Source organism: Tachypleus tridentatus, chromosome 7 (genome assembly GCF_004210375.1).
Source record: "Tachypleus tridentatus isolate NWPU-2018 chromosome 7, ASM421037v1, whole genome shotgun sequence".
In the NCBI taxonomy this organism is placed as follows: domain Eukaryota; kingdom Metazoa; phylum Arthropoda; class Merostomata; order Xiphosura; family Limulidae; genus Tachypleus; species Tachypleus tridentatus.
This window is the reverse complement of record NC_134831.1, coordinates 68386766-68399809: the sequence shown is the minus strand read 5'-3', so window position 1 is coordinate 68399809 and position 13044 is coordinate 68386766. Positions and strand designations below refer to the sequence as shown.

The 13044-nt window shown below is 31.7% G+C and overlaps 1 protein-coding gene across 5 annotated transcripts in view; it reads right to left on the bottom strand.

Moving 5' to 3' along the window:
* The window catches only part of LOC143255894 (bifunctional heparan sulfate N-deacetylase/N-sulfotransferase-like), a 79952-nt gene that overhangs the window by 55504 nt on the left and 11404 nt on the right, over positions 1 to 13044 (bottom strand). The window contains exon 1 of one of the 5 annotated variants that reach the window (XM_076512279.1): positions 8865 to 9210. The exons of 3 other annotated variants lie outside the window; for them this stretch is intronic. The gene's annotated coding sequence lies outside the window, so the exon portion shown is untranslated. Of the gene's footprint in view, positions 1 to 8864; positions 9211 to 13044 lie in introns of those variants that run through there. One more of the 5 variants, XM_076512277.1, reaches the window with a different exon arrangement.

Genomic DNA, 13044 nt, shown 5'->3' with positions numbered 1-13044 from the left:
GGTCCTTACTGACCAACTGCCTCAACAGATTTATACGTTAATAAAACAACTTTAAAAATTAAAATAGAACATACCAAAACATACATATATGAAATCGAATTACTGAAGTTACAAGATATTTACTTTTTCAGTAATATTTTCTACAAACCAACATTATTAACGAGCACAACCCCTCAAACACAGCCCAAAAAACAAGAAATAAGCCTTGTGAATAAATAAATGCTACGTTTACAGTTTTATTTGCAGTCACGTTCATTAAATTTAAATTGTTTTATTTCGAAACACTCTATATATAACAGAGGTACCAATTAGAATATAAAGTACATAAACCAATGAATCAAACTGATTACAGCACTTCATTCGATATATGAAACAAAAGGACGTATTCAATAAATTACAAAATTTCAGTAGCTTGATATTTGCATTCTGAACTGCATCTCATGTGACAAAGATTAAACGTCCAGGGCTGACCTTTCGGATAATAACTAGGCAGCAGTACAAGTTGCCCTACACACGATAATCTTACCCGAAAAGCAGGAATGACTGTCAATGTTATAACGCTTCTATAAATGAAAGTGTTTAGCAATAAACCACGGATTGAATCTTGGGCTAAATATACGCACCCAAGTTATCAATAGTTTAACGTATATATTTATGTATATTTGATCTACCGGTTGGCGCTTGGGCACGTGTCACTGATGCATTTTTGTAACCTTTACATTAATACAACGCACGAGAATCTAAGTCATACAGTTTCTTTCTCACTTCATAAAATGATCATAATGTTAAAAATATTATGTAAATTACAATCCACAATTTTTTTATTCTACACCTACTTGAACAATTAACAGAAATGCAATGTTAACATATATATTTGTTTCTATATAAATCCAAAATATTGCATTTTTCCAACAAAACTACAATAATAACTATGTGAAACGAATATGCTGTTAACTTTTGGTTTTCAAAAGGTCGATGATGATAAATCTTCCTTTATCTATGACCTGACCATAATTGGTAATTCTGAGAACACTTACCTAAAATTAATTCTACTTTTTTCATTATCTGAAAAAATAAAAAATACACCACTTGAAACAAAGAGGTTATTCAAGAAAAAAAATGTTAGTATAGGATCATAGTTTATCACTTTATTGTAGAAATACGACAAAATGGGTTGGATATTATTAAACGCATGCAACATCTGAAGTTAAAGAATTAAATTACATTTAAATAAACCAGAAAGCAAATGTCTGTGACTTTCTCTGATGTGTTTCAATTTCATAACCAAATCATTTGTTGAGAAAAAGATAAAAAGTAATATTTAATTCCATTATGACCTTATCAGATTTGTACAATTGATTTGAAGGTCTGTAAATCAGATCATGAATTCATTGAAATCAATTTCATGACAAACTAGAAACAAAGCTTCTATAAAGAGTTAATTTGTGCATAAGATTCAATTTAGAAGATAGTTCTGCTAAATGAATTACCAACTGGAAAATATCACTTTTCAAAATGAAATGTTTGTTTGTTATTTTGCACAAATAGTAAACAATTCGTGGGTTATCCTTTACCATTGAAATGTGGAGTTGACCAACTGATTACAATGCTTTCATGGCTGAGACGTCAATGATGATGGGTTTCAATCTTAATACCTGCAGAATGAGAGTTAAATGCCCTTACTACCAGGTTATGCCTGGTTAAAAAGATGTACAACCAGTTTTGCAATATTCAAAAAGGTTTTTTTAAACGTTTTCTTTTTCTCTGTCCTCACTTACTTTCATTACTAATTTCACCCAGGCCCTTTGACCATTTTTCACTAGATGGTCAAATGATTAGCCTAAAGACCATCTTACAAGCCAGTAGGCTCCACTGTCACATCAGAAATCCTCAATACTTAGGTACTGCCATTTCTGATACTGAACTATGTATTGATCAAAGGATGGGTGACCATTTAATAGATACTACTGCCACAAAGGCTTTGTGTCACTCTTTGAACCAAATAATGAGATTGATTGTCATTTTTGTAATACAACAACAGATTCAATTGTGACATACTGACCATGCACTTTGACACACTAAGCACCAGTTGTTAGCAGCAGTGAAAATTTTGTTTACCTATTAGTGCATAATGATCATTAGGTAGGGGAGACAAAATTATATTCAATACATTTTTGTTTTCACAACAAGGCACATGATGTGAGAGAGATCTTTGCTTCCATGGGCCCCATACTTTTAGAATCTTAAAAAAAAGTTTTCCAAATTTTAAAATACAAAAAATAAAAACTTAAATATAATGATAAAAACAAATAAAAAATCTGATGAGTAACATGTTATAAAAGGTATTTTATACCCCAGTATAGCACAGTACAGTTTCAGGATTTGGAAATATTTATTGGTGAATCTCAGCTCATATACATTATTGAGATCTTCCTCCATTTAACTCAGAAAAAATAAAACAAAACTAAATTTTTCCTGGCCATCGTATTTCACACCATTCATACTAATTTTAGTAATTTTTGTAATAATCCATCTTAAAAGAGTTATATCTGATTTTGAAATAGTCACACAAAGTTCAATTTCACAAGAGATCAAAAATAAGTATTTTTGTCATACATTACTGCAAAATCTGGTTTATTTAACTTTCAAAGATCAAAGTTGTAAACTCTGAGTTCTTGGATATGTTCTTGTATTTCAAGTCTTTACTCAAGAAGAGAAAGTTTAGTGCAAATGGTCATGATGATGGATTATTTTTAACATGGCGAGCTACAAAATTTCTACTATGATTGAAGGCTAGGTCTCAACTTTCCTAATACAACTGCTTCTGCAATTCTTTTAAAGGCATTTGTTTCTCTGTAAATATCGGTTCTGATAAACACTAGTAACTCTGTGCTGTCGTTTTTCAGGGAAATGCAAGTTGATCAGAATGTGTGGTATAATTTAAACCTACTTGACTCCACCTTTGACACAAATGTTGTGATGGTTTTAAGAGGTTTAAAAGCTTCATTATGCATCTTAATTCATAGCTTATCTAATGTGTTTGTAAGATGATTACTGCATTGTTCAAATGTTTTTCAACCTTAAAGATTATAGGAGATACAGAATTTTTAAATTTCAATGTTCCAAGCTCTCCACACCAAATCTTAGTTGGAAATACATTGTTTCTTTGTAGCCAAGCACAAAGCTAAACAATGCACTAGCTGTGTTGTACCAACCACGGGTATAAAAAACTTGGTTTATGGCATTACAAATCCACAGACTTACTGCTGTGTTGAACAGTCAGAAATATAATGCAGACTTTTGTACAGATTCTTTCCCCAACTTACATATCACTATTTCACTAGTGTTCAAATCCTTAACAGAATTCTATAAATATATTATGGATAATTATAAGAAATAAGGGAAGCAGAAATGATTAATAAAAAAGGACTGTTTTAGAATAAATATTTGAGTTTTCTTTATAGTCTTTCTTTCTAAATTATATAAATTATAGAGGCAGATTTTGCAGAACTGAAATTATTAATCCTAGATAAGAAACAACCTCAATAAGTTATTTGATAGATATACAAAATCTTAGTGTACTTTTTCCGATTCTCAGTTGGAAGTAAAAAAAGGACAGGAGCAAGCACAGTGCAGTAGAGAATATGCCAACTACAGATCCACAGTTTGCATCCTATTAAAAGAAAACAAAAAATTAAAATGGTGCTCCACATGCAAGGGAAGTGGGCATTCTAAGAACGATAGTAAAATCCCATTAATTGGCAGTGGGTTGTGTCGACTAGCTGCCTTCCCTTTAATATATCAGTTAAAAATCAGAAAAGGGATAGCTCAGAAAGCCCTTCAATAGCTTTATGAAAACACCTGACAATAAACTATTTCCCTAAAACGTAGATGCCTATCTTGTGTGAAATAAGATCAAACTTCAGACTTAAGTTAATATTTCATTCTCAACTCTCTTGATAATAAATGTAACTGTGTCACTTCAAACCAAGGTAATGTAAAAACAAATTCCACCATTTACAAAAATGACATTTGTTGCTATAAAACTTGAACAGGAATCACTTTTGGTAAGACAACAATGGTAGCTCTGTTACATCTAAATTTTTTTTTTGAGAAGATGTAAATTGCTGGCAAGACAGTTTCTGACTAGTGCTTCTCCCAATGTTTTATATTTCTACATATTTCCAGATCCACCTAATAGTTCAGACTGTTTTGTAAACATTCATGAGCAACATGAACCTCAAATAGAAAATATAAGCACTGTCTAGTTTCACACTAATGTTTTTTTGCAAAACAAACAATAAATCTGCAAAACCATTTATTTCTCTTCCTACATACATTTAACATTAAATTAAAAAAAATACAAAAAAAACTAATACAGTTTTTAATAAATTCAGCCTTACAATAAGCATGTTGAATTGGAGGAATGAAACTGATAAAAACATCGTCAATTCCAACGATAAAGTGTTATATATTTATTCTATATCTCATTGGTATACAATATGAACTTCAGTACCTTTCCTCTCTGGTGTATGAAAGCTCAGTTTATGTTAACATTTGAAGCTTAATTAAAAAAAACAAAAAACTTACTCAACAAACTATAAATTTTCTTATTGTATATGTACTATCTAAATATACTATGAAATTATTATCAAGTACCAAAGCATTACAATGAAGTAATTTGAATTCAAAATGCAAGTAGCTATTGCATGTCATAATTGATTCTTAAAATGAGATCAAAATCTTCAATGAAAAATTAAACTTTGAGATTTATGTGTAGGTTCGTGGATGTAAGCTAAATATACAATGTGATAACACTAATTAATTAGGCTGTAGTAAAATTGAAAACAGAAACTTGGAATGATAGAATAAAACAAGTACTAAAGAGTTACTTGTTACGTTCAAACCCTGTTAATAATTGTTCAATGTTAACATTACTTATGAACAAACATGATACACAATGAAAATAGATTCCATATAGTGATCTGGTTAGTTTAAAGTTATATACACCATGATAGCCTCAACTAAAATTATTGAAAAGTATGAAGGAGGAATGTGACAAAGTAATTCATGTGAAAAAATACTAATCTTAACTGTGATTCTGAAAAGATCCATGAAGTGTTATATTAAGATTCTATGGATTTCAAAACTAATGAAACAGACCTGATGAGAGTCAAATACCATCTTCAAAATTACACAGATACTTAATACTTACTTCAATTCAATGAAACCAAAAATATGCTGTCACTCTTTGAAAAACAGAATACTGAACGAAAGATTGAAAAAAACAACAACAAAAACATGTTGGTCCAATAAAATGCCTCTTTGATGAGTCACCTTATGGCCAAAAATTGAAGAACCCATGAGATCACTTCAGGATAACAGTATGCAATGCTTTGTTACACACACTGATTGTAAAACCTGAGTCCAGTTTCAAAGAACTGAATTCAGCTTCTTGAGCCATTCATTAAGTAGTGTTGTGTGTAACAATTAACAACTAGTGAAGGGCACAGAAACATTTGATACCAATACTGAAGCGATCTATCAATCATCAGCATTTAACTAGTCTTTTTCAGTGTTAAAATCAGGACATTTCAATCATGGATCTTGTTTATTTATTGATAGTTACATATTGTATCAAGTATTGCCAATATGTCTTTTGCTTTATTGCTATTTCTAATGGATAATGCCTCCAGTGACCACTGATAATACATATATCCTTTATCAAAGTGAAACTGGTAAAAAATTAAAAAATATCTCCATTATGACAAAAAAAAACTAAAAGTACTTGAGCCGGTCCATATTTAAGCTGCATATAGCAAGAAAATGAATACAATGCTTAAGAAATATGTACTGCCACAAATGTGCAAGAACAGCTTCAACTAGGAATAACTCATTATGTCTTCTAAAGACATTCTGTATGATGATGTTACCAGAAATGTACAAAAAAGGTCCACAGGTTTGTAGCTACATCACTAAAAATGTAATTTGAAAATAGGTGTGCATGTAACAGTTCGAGAAAAATGCAATAATATCTTTGGGTTCTTCACTCAAACTCTCATAACATGCTTTTAACCTAAAGATCTGAAGTACAAATATACTTCAAATAAATGTCTATAATGTGATTGATCTCAAACTAATGATAAAATTGTATGATAAACAAATATTACTTTCATGTAAATAGAATTAGATGATCAACTGTCAGACTCATTAAATGAGTATATCAAACTACTTGACTATTCACAAGGGACCTGATAGTTGGAATAATAAAAAATAACAATAAGTGGAAGTATTAATTTAAATTAGCTAATTATGTTCATAAGTAATGACTTAGTTAAATGAAAATAATAAAACATAATGACAATATATCAATTACTTAAATAGTTGGAATAACTGAAAACAGTAATTTTATTTACTTGTATGATCCTGATTAATTGTAATCTCAATTAATCAAACTTCATAGCCAATAAATCATATTGCTTAATATTCCAGCTCTACAATAAGCATGTTATATTATAAACACAACATCCCACAATAACCACCAACTAATCAGGTTATTTACTTAGTAAAGAAATGTACAGTTTAATCTTTGGATTGTTTCACCTTTAAATTCTTAGGAAACTTCCCATCAAACAGCAGCAGCATACTTATTCCATAATGCCAATACGCTCTGTAAAAATATCGTGAAAGTATTAGACCACACAATCTTTAGGTTAAACTATGATCTATTACACATGTTCCCAAACTGTAATATACAGATAACTGGTGATCTGAGAGATTCTTTCAGGTGATCTGCAGGAAAGTTCCAGAATTATGGAAAGAAAAGGTTTGAAGATCATGAAGTCAATCTGACAGTTGAGTCCTTAAAAATTCAACTATATAATAAGAGTATACTGAAATTGGGTAGAGAATTAATAAAATAAGTTACATGGCTTTTTAGTACAAGTGGGAAAAAATGTATTTTTTACCAGGGAGATTCCAAGCATTATAAAATAATGACTTGCCTGCTGGTTTTGCTCATAAAGAACACTTCTTGGAGATTTCCTTGAAAAAAGGCTAAAGAGAGAGCTTAAAAAAACCAATATTAGAATCTTGAATCCAGAGAATTATAGAGTATCTGATACCACTTGTGATAGATACAGTTCTTATTAATATTACAGTATTTTTTGTGCATGTAATTTTTTTATTATATTATACTATTATTATGTTATCCACCAATAAAAGTTTGGGAACTACTGACCTATGAAGTTAAATGAATGTCCCACAAGTAGTCATGAATCAAAGATGTTGAAGGCTACTACTAATAATAAGACAGTAGGCAGTTTAACTGTAAATTATTTAAAATCTTACAGATGATTGGATGAATGGGTGCTTTCATGTGATATTATATTAGCAGTTGACTTAAGTAAACTTGTGATTTAGTAATAGACTATTAGAAAAGTGTGTAATTTTTAAGAGGATTCTCATGCTGACCTACTGACTACTTGAAATTTAATATTCAAATACTACAATGTCTTTATTAATTAAAAAGGTTTTTATACTGTGGTGTAATGATAGTATTATTACTGTTATTTATCTGTCAACATGCTTCTAATTCAAAAGGTAAATCCTAATGCCATATAAAAGCTAAATTTGGTCTTGGAAAAACACAATCATGTAGTGAACATTTTTCTATAAAGAGGAATGTTTTTGTACTCAAGAACTACACACAGAATAACCTCTTTAATCACTATTAACAAACTAATTTTTTTAGGATATGTAAGAAGAAGCAAGAAATTCTGAAAAACCTAAATTTCCACATTAAGATTAACAGCTTTCTGGAACATTGAATATGAGACACAAATTGTTTCTCATTTCTCATCAACTTTATCACAATTTCATTATGCTTTCAGCATTTTGGAATTTCATGCAAAGCCATGCAGGATCTTAGCATTTTAGATGCAGGTACAATGCAAGTTGAAAGAACATGATATTATTGTGTTCTCTAATTCTCAACTATGCTTGATGTGTTGTTTTATATACATATTTAAATAGTAATTGTTTGTAACGAGAATGCCTCTTAAAGCTAAGTTGTTTTAACTCAAATTTTAGCTCATGAAGCTAAATCATATCCTATTAGAAAAGAAACCAAGTTAGATAATTTCTGTAGACTATGATCTTTTGTACTGTCAGTAAAGTCTGATAATGAAGAAAGGGGATTTGGTTACCTCTCTCAGATTTTTACACGTTTGATTATTACAAACAATGTCAACACAAAGCAGAAAAACAATGATAACATTATAAAATAACTGAAAGTAAGACACATAGTTTTCATATTTAAGTGATTTCTGAAAATGCTAACTGCTAGGTCCTTAAATCTGGTTCATAAATTCCTAGTGTTACCTGGAAATCACAGTATCCAAGTCAATACCTACTTTAAAAGACCTGCAGTAAGCAAAGTATGGCACACTCTTACTTAAACACATTAAAAGTCTGTTTCACATATAATCTCACCATTGCATTGAATATTTATCACAATATGATAATGCTGAGAAAAGACTCGTATATGGATAAAAAACAAAACCAAACCCATTATTAAATGTCACTCTTAAAAGAGCAACAGTATATGAAACAAATTCAGGTTGATCAGACACCTTACTAAATGTTTACAGAACCGTTTGTACAAACAAAACAATATAACACACACCGATTAGAAGCAACATGCAGAAAGATACTTTATTACTACTACCAGTATACTTTAAGACTTCATAATATGGCATCAAGCTGTTTATAAATGTATACAAGTATTTCAGGCTCACCTTCTAACGGTCGGTATTAAACATGCCAAAATAACAGAATTATTTTATTTTTTTATTAATACATACTTGCACGAAAACGAACAACTACCTCGTTTGAAGAAAAAAATGCTTTAAGTATTAACTTGTCACTTTGGAGTCCTCGTAAATGTGACGGTAAGTTTCCACTATTTGTTTTCAACACTGATCTTCATGTAGGCTCAAAACGTCCAATCTTCGTAGTTTGCAATGAGCGTGAAGTTAAATATAAGTTCACGACAATGCACTGTTCGAGAACACTAAATGGTGTAGACTAGTCTATTCAAGTCATCGAACGTGCATAAATTCTCCTCTCACAAGCGTGAAGCCTACGCGAGAGGACACGAACAAGACAGCCAATCGACATACGAGAGGGCTACAACACTAGTGGGATGCCAGTTGGAATTACTTGTCTGGCTCCAGAATGACTGAAACACGCAACACCCAACGAATTAGCGTTTCCAGATTTATCGAAAGAGCTGTTTAAAAAGTACAGGTGACGTACCACATAGTATATGCTGTTATACTAATACCTTTCTCAAAATAACTTAATTCACGGTATCATTTACTGTAACAAGCCTATTTTCTATTTTTAATCTCACTGAAAGCTAACCATAACATGTTTTTTTTTTTTGTTCCAGTTTTAGTGACTGCGTAAAAGTCTCTTTCAAGAGCTACGCTAATTCTATAAAAATTACAACGACAAAATCAATATTCAAAATGATGGATAATAACTCTGTCGAAGATTAGTACTTGCAAATTATACGTTTCGCGATATTAAAATGAAAACTGTACTTGTAATTGGTAAAATTATTTCAATGATAGAAAAATCATGTTTATACTTAACTGTCATTATTGCAATACCACTTAAGCCCTACAGTTAGAACGCAGTCTAATCTCCGAGTCCCCCAGTGGCATAGTGGACTTACAACTCTATAAATAGGGTTTCGATACCCATGGTGGGCAGAACACAGCCTACTGTGTAGCTTTGCGCTTAACTACAAACAAGCAAATCTCTCGCTTCTCCACAGGTATTACTAAAACCCTTCACTTAAAATTGTTCACTGTGCTGTTTTCCCTCATAAAAGGAGACAGCTAATCTTTCCACATGCCCCCCTCCGTCCAAAACTGTCATATTCCATTATTTCACAAGTTGAAAATAAAGTCACCTAAGAATACACCTGTTTAGAATAATGTACACAAATGACAGTGATATACAGTTTTATCGATGAGACTCAGTAACTGTATAAACATAGATAAAATGGACGAATACATAAAGACATTGAACTTCTTGGTTACTTTTCATGAACAATTTTTTACGTTACTGAAAGCCGGAAAATTATGCTCGTAATATTCTGAATTCCATATAACTCGGGACTCTTAATTTCTAACATATTCCCCTGATTTTCCAGGCCATATATTTTATATTTACTTGTACATACAAGTATGACCCATATTTTAAAACTTTTCCTTGTCACTTTATCAAATTAACGCAGTTTTAGCTTGCAATTTGGTTTTGAAAAATAAAATTTTCAGAACATATAGATTGCATAATATCGAAAAAATTGTAACACAATTTGATCAATCGTTATATCTAACTATAATTGTCCAATTAATGTTAAATATTCTTTTATAGATAACTGAAATATATGTTTACCATCGATCAAATTGTGTTACAATACACAAATGATGGACACAACTAAACAGTATGAGGTTTCAGTGCACGTCTGAGACTGAATCGAGAAACGGTAACAAAGTTACAATTTAAGAGCTGCCGACAGGGGGAATAAATGTTACGTAATTGTAAAAATCTCAGGTCTATTAGTTTAACCTTCACGATTTAACCATTCTTTTCACACTCAAGTAAAAGTAACAATATTTGAAATCTTTAATTGCCACAGAAAAAGGTAATTTTAAAAATATTTCACGCAACCACAGACGAAAGAGTAATTTCAAAATAGGCACTAACTATTTGACATTTTTAAAAGGAATGATGTGAAAAGCGTAATGTTACTGACTGATATTTTACACCATACAAGTGGTTTACTTTATTTCGATCATGGTACACGTGAACCATCTATGTTAGCCATCCCTAATTTTGAGACGAATGAGCAGAGAGAAGCCAGCTAGTCAATACTGCCAACTCTTGTCAGACAGAACAGTGAGATTTCACTGTCCCCTTCAGCACGCCTTAATATATACATACAGGGTGGCCCGTAAGTCCCCACCCATCCATATATCTTATGTATCCAGTGTATCTGTGTGCTGTCCCTCATTCTCGCTGCATATTATGCGACGCCATGTTCTGCGGGACATTTTCCTCAACATAGCAGGGGTTATTGTTCCAAATGCCGCGGTAACAGCTGCTTTCAACTCATCATTGGTATTATTGAATATAATAACATATGGATGGGTAGGGACTTACGGGCCACCCTAATATATATTTAACTTAATATATATATATTAAAATACCTTAATATTAATTCAGATACGGTATTTATGCATACAAGTTTGGTTTGGTTGGAATTTCGTGCAAAGCTACACTTGGGCTATCTGCTCTAGCCGTCCTTAATTTAGCAGTAAAGGACTAGAGCAGTGGTTCCCAACCAAAGGTGCAACCCTTGGGGGTGTGAGATAACATTTGTTTTGGCCACCTTCACCTTCATTATTAAATAAACAATTACTGTGAGGGGTGCGAAAACATTATTTTTTTTAGGGGTGTGGGGCATAAAAAAAAGTTGGGAACCACTGGACTAGAGGGAAAGCAACTGGTCATTCTTACCCACTGCCAATTCTTGCGTTACTCTTGTACCAACGAATAGTGGAATTAATCGAAACTTTATAACGCCCTCACGGCTGAAAGGGTTCAATTAAGTTTGTTTGTTTTTTAAAGCACAAAGATATATGAGCTATGCTCTGCCCACCACGGATACCGAAAACAGGTTTCTAGCGTTGTAAGTCCGGAGACATGCCGTTGTGATACTGGGGAAGCCGAAAGGGAATGCATGTTTATTAAACGTGGATTCGAACTCACGACCCTCGGATTGCGAGCCAAGCGCCCTAACCACCTGGCCATGCTGGATCATTATGCATATAACAGGACACAAATGCCACCAATTTCAGACAATGGAGATGGGATGGAGGTTAAAAAAAAAGACGAAGGATAATATTATATTTACCAAAATACAGGCAGAATAAATGATTTGATAACATTTCAGTGAAGCATTTGACTTTATCATATTATGTTATTCATTCCATTCGCATCTTTCTAGTACATTTAATTAAAATAAGTAGTTTGAATGAGGCAACATCTTAATTTACGTAAGTTTAAGGCGTGCAAAAATTTCAGAAACATGTGTAAGTACTAAATGAAATTCGATATTCCGAGCATTTTCTAAAGTTGTATCAATTTTCTTTAAGCGTGAATCACAATGCTCACGTTAGCAAGAATTAAAGTGTGTGTGTGTGTGGGGGGTATTTTATACAGCTGAAACTTCTGACTTAAAGCTTTTTACAGTTTTGTAAATTTTACTAACTTATCGTTTATTTAAGAATAAATTTCCAGTAGGAAAAAAAATCGAAAAGGTTTTGAACTCCCGTTGATTTTTATATATGTATTAATAGAGATTGGAAGGGTGAGAGAAAAGATAATAAAAATACTGCACTGTAATTCGTTTTCACAATTTCCATCGGATCTAATAAACTAAGTTCCTAAATACAGAGCCACTTTCTCCTAAGAGTACACCCTGCGCCATCTTTGGATTAAATCCAGAATCATACCAAAGTGAAAGTGAAAATATATGCATATATTACTAGACATAAATCAGAAATCATTATGAAATTATTACAAGTATTTTATAAACACTGACAAAAACTAACAAATATTGGATTATGAGAAACTAAATGATGTAATATACGTGAGAATACAGCTTTTTGAAGCCACGTAATACATCAAAGATGCCCAATGTATCTGTTTGTTCATCTTTTTATCTTTCAACCATAAAGGCTATTTAAATGAGGAAAATACTGTTTCAAGTGCATAATACAAGATGGAATGAATCAACGTTCTTACCACAATGATAAATTTAAATATCCTAACTTTGTTACAAGGAGCAAGTCTTACAATTATTTATTAGTAAAGTCACAAAGGGCAAACCAGATAAGACACTTTAACTTGAATTTTATTTATTATTAATGACATTTTCTTAGGTTTGTAGTTACTGTATATTTA